Consider the following 5,286-nt stretch of genomic DNA (forward strand, 5'->3'; position numbering starts at 1 on the left):
GCTCTCTGCGGGGCCTGCCTGCTCCACACCATGAGAATGGCCAAGCAGGCCCATCTGGGTGCTGCCTGCAGGCTCTGCTTGCCTGCTCCCTGGTCACCACAGTTGCCACCTCTACCACCCAGCAGGCCCTGCTGGGTGCTGCCTGCGAGCCATGATTGCCTGCTCCCCAGTCGCTGTGGATACTGCCCAGCAGGCCCTGCCGGGTGCTGCCTGTGGGCCCTGCTTTCCTGCCTGTGGGTCGCCACTGCCATCAACCAGCAGGCCCTACTGGGTGCTGCCTGCAGCCCCACTTGCCTGCTGGGCTCACGTTGCTGGGGTGACACTGCCAGCGTCCTGCCCAGCTTCTGTGGGTGCCGCCATATTTTGTCGCGGAGTGACAGTTAATTTGCATATTACTCTTTTATTAGATAGGATGAATACAGGCCATTTATTTGTAGAAACTAAACAAAATACAGACATCATGATGACTTTTTCACTTTTTATTCCAGGTATGCAGATGCAGATAGAGATGTTAAACTTGTGGTTTACTTAGGTTTCAACAAAGAAAAAGAAAAGTAACAAGCAAGAAAGAGGCTCGATGTCTCGGGTCGCTGAATATTTTCAGACCTATCAGAAATGGCATTTTAAAGTCCAATAGATGCATTGAAATGACTCTTCCTGAAGGTTACATAACTAGTAGCAGAGCCCAAATCCCAACCCCAGTGTGCCTACCTTCAATGCATTTCCCCTCATAGCACCCGGTTTTTAAATCGTCTGCAGAGATAATTACAATCCCCATTAGATTGATTGTGTTTAAATATGCATGATTCTTTCATGCTGCTGAGATTTCTACTGTTTCACTGCACTGGGGTGTGGTGAGCAGTTAACAATCTGGTTTGTATTGGCACGACTTCGCCAAAGATAAAACCATTCACATTCACCTTTGCATGTGGCAGATGGTCTTTTCAAAGGAATGTGCACAATAGTAAGGCAGTGAAGCTGCCAGTATTTTCTCTATGTGTATTGGTTTAGATTCATTTGGGCTAATCCTTTTATTGTTTCTCTTGTATTCACCGAGTCTGTGCCTCAGTGCTAATATCTTTATAAAAACATTTTCTTTCTGTCACAAGCCCCCTCGCTCTCTTTTCTGCTGGACTATGATCAGAATCCAAGAATTTCTATGCTTTGTTTTGGGTTAAGCTCTAAAAACTCTCATTCCTGAACCTGGCAGTGGAAGATAATCATATCAATAAATACCCTGGACTTTATACTAATAAGACCAGAAAAGTGACTTTTTAAATTACACATTTCCCCCCTAAGCTAAATATACAATGTGCGTTCTCCTTGGTGTTTTCAAGTCATAGTAACATTTTTTTAGTTTCTTCTCAAAATGAAATTTTTGCTTCTTTAAACACCACTGAGGTAATGTTACGATGAGTGCTGAGTTGGAATCTATTCTGCCATCTTCCAATTTATCTGCCAAGTCCTCTTTTCAAAAATTGAATCACTGATAATGATGCAAAATCGCAGCATGATTTCTAGATTCCCAGTGGAGATATCACTGGGACATGAAAAAAAAAAATAGTCTCTTAACTTGATGAAAGTCACATGGGAGCCAGGAAAAAAGGAATGGGTACTGAAATACACACTACCATTCTTTGGCAGATCCCTTTAGATTAGAATCCCAGGCAGTATTAGATTTGATATCATAGCTTCTTTGGCATTAATAAAGCTTCTTGATTGTGCTATTACTTTTCAGACTTTCCAAGACTCTTGAATTTCTATAGTAGAATAAAGATTAACAATCAGACCAGCTCTGAAAGGTGTTACACACTATACTATTGCAAAGAGCATAACTCTGACCAAGGGATGTATCCAAGCTTCTAGGAGCAGGATTCCATCTATGGCTGATACATTGGTGACACTAAGATAAGAAATGTGACCCAAGTCAGAATTCCTTTTAAAGGGGTTGCATCATGGATACCTAATCAGAAACTAGTTGAATACCTTTTTATGAATGTTCACTAAAACATATTAAACGTTAACTGTAGCAATTATCATAAGCAATAAAAGATATAAAATCTGTGCATTACAAGCAAATTATTCTTTGTGACTTTGGCTGAATAGTAATTACCTCAAGAGCTCTATTTTACTTACCATTTCAATCTAGCATAGGCAATTGTGGGATTCCTTCCCTTCCTTCTTCCTCTCCCCCTTCTACAGTCCCATCACTCCCTCCCTTTCTCAAGAAGTCCCTTCTCTCCTACATTCCTTCTCCTCTGTTATTACAATTTTTCTGTATTCAATGGGGACAAAATTCAAACTTCTCACAGGGTTCTAAATCTTATCTAAATTTGGCTTGTTGGCATCCAGACTTTGATGTATTTTTAATGACATTCTAAAGCAGAATTACTTTAGGAAGATAAATTTACCTTTTAAGTTTTATTAATACAATAAATACAAAGCATTTTTATAGAGAAATCAGAAACTTCTGGTGTGGGTCTTCAACTCATTAAGATTTCTTTAGTGGAAAGCATTTACTACACTGAGTTACAGCTAAATTAAATATGGTGAATGGATCTCTCCTAAAGGGATAAACTAAATTAAACTGGGAAGAAACTAAATCTAATTGTATTGCATCTTTATAATCAAGCAGTAAGAATTCTTAGTCTGCCTCCATCCCTTCGCTTTGATTATACTCACAATTTATTAGGGTGGTTGATATTCTGCACTTTTCTAAGGGGAATCTGAAATACAATATGAAAAGCTAAAGTACCTTTAAAGATTACTCATTTTTTGTTAATGACATGTATTCAATTTTTCTGGGATAAATAACATTGTAAAGCATACCAATTATATACAATCATTTATTTTGCATGGTCTTCTTGATAAATGAGCCCCTTTATATTTTATGCATTTATTTATTCAACATTTATTAAGCAACCACTTATTAGCTAGATTCTGGGCATACAAAGAATAACCCACTTTCAAGTTGGTCTTCAGTTTATTTGGGCAGACCTATAAACTAAAGAAAATAGGTAAATAGAGTGATAGATAAGTGGGTAGATAAAAAATAGTAAAGGCTTTTAAGCAAAGCTTCATAGAAAATGCTTTGAAACACAAAAGAAAAAGTCATAAAATTTTAACTGGGAAAAATCCAGTATGGATTTACATTGAGTTTTTGAAACCAAATAACAAATGAGAAAGGCCAATCCAAGCAAAATACTTGAGCATTCAATATACATGTTATAAGTAGAAAAACTGACTAGAGTGGTATGTAACATGTCAAGTTCATACTGTTCTGAGGAGAAGTTGGGATTGGAACTCAGACAACTAGACTTTAGAATCTATACTCTTAATTTAGATAACACTTCAAATGAAAGGTAATATGAACTGTGATAGATTGCTCTGGATCATAAGATCCAAGAATTTGGGGAACCTATAAATATAATTATACAGTAGTTCCCCTTTATTGCTGCCAGCAGCAGATAATATTTATTCATGACATCTCAGCTTAAATACCAGCTTCTTTAGTAAGCTTTCACTCATTTGGCCTCTTTACTATAGATTTAGTAGGTTACCCAGCATTGCCAATTATCCATTTATTACTTCTCAACTCCAAACTCAATTTTTTTGATTGACTTTGAAAATGGATCTAGGCCCTTAATATATATATATGCACACACACATATATACATACATACATACATACATATAAATATTTGCCTGGAACATTAAACTTTGTCAACGTAAAGTACCAAGAGAACTATCAGGAAAAAAGGCTTTTGCTCCCTACTTCCTGTGAGCTCTGCTCAGGCAATACCTGTAGTGTGCGTGGCTTCTCCGGTGCCCAGTGTCGGTAGTACACTTTCCTCTCTGGGCACTTTTGTAGCAACTTCTGTGAGGAAACACCTCCTCATGAACAGTTTTCACCAACCCAAGAGGGCCTATTTTCTGGAAAGTTCTAGAGGATAGATTTCCAGAAAATTCTGCTAGTGTAACATTAGAATGACTTAGCAAATATCCAGTGAGCCATGTCAGGCCCTCACCAACAAGGTCTAAATCTCCAGCCCTGGAGAGATGGCCACAGGCTCTGTCTTGGATGGTCTATTTCAGAGTTAGTGGTAGTGGCTGCTTCTTGTATTAGCTATCCCTGTCTTCTTTAGAGGTGTCTTTATTGCAGATTAATCAATTAACTGTTATGGTTAATAGTTCCTTATATTAAGCTTTATAATTATTGTACTGTATTCCACTTCTGATTGGACTCGGATTAGTTCACCATCTATATTAGTTCTACTTTCTCAGAAGACCCTTCTTTTGTCCAATTTACTCATTACTTTATATTATAAAGTCTTTTCAAGGCCAGTCTTCTTCAAGTCATATAAATATCTATAATAATAAAAGCATAATATGCTAATTCGACCAGACAGCTGAACGACCTTCTGGACAACCTTCCAGAAGAAGCCAGGGCTGTGAGGGTCAAGCCCCCTTGCAAAAATTTTGTGCATCGGGCCTCTAGTATATTGAATAAAAGAAAGACTAAAAAATAAAGCATTGTCCAACATTTGCTTGTATTATACCGTATTGAAAATCTTACCGCTCTAAAATATATGTTCATATATATGTATATATTCTCCTCTTCAAATGTAAGTGAATGTTTTCCCCATGTTTAAAAAGTTTAATTCAAAATTAGTCAAATGATACAAGAGAGAAACATAATAGTAAAATGGTTGAATACAAAGATATAAAGACTATATAACATATGTTCTGTGAATGGAACTAGTCATACTAACTTCTCCAAGCCAGGGCCAAATACAAATGTCCTAATGTATAACTTTAGTGTACTTATACAGCCTCTTGCTTCATGTTGAATCAAAAGTTTAATATTGAGATCTTTTACAGAATCTTTCTTTGTAAGGAATGTAGTATAATGTCATAGTTAATAGCTTCTGATTCAGCTCTGATTCATGGCAAGGGAACAGGGCACGAGTAACAAAAGGAGGAAAGATAATTTAATGAGCTCATCTGAAGGAGGATAATATTTAGAAAAACAATCATTGTGTTTTCCTTAGTTGTCTATGCTCATTTTTTTTTCTTCCCTCCTAATTTGGGGAAGTAGGAAATTCACCATGGTTGTCTCAAGAGGATGGTAATAGAGCAGAACACAAAAATGCAATACTTTATTTTTAAGCTTCTTTTTCAGGCAGAGAATAATAAATTTGGGAGAATGTATTAGCTATCCCTATTGTGTAGAATCCGTACTCCTCATTATTTCTGCTTGAACCCTGAAAAACTAGGTGGGACTTT

This window comes from Myotis davidii, unplaced genomic scaffold (genome assembly GCF_000327345.1).
Source record: "Myotis davidii unplaced genomic scaffold, ASM32734v1 scaffold325, whole genome shotgun sequence".
NCBI lineage: Eukaryota > Metazoa > Chordata > Mammalia > Chiroptera > Vespertilionidae > Myotis > Myotis davidii.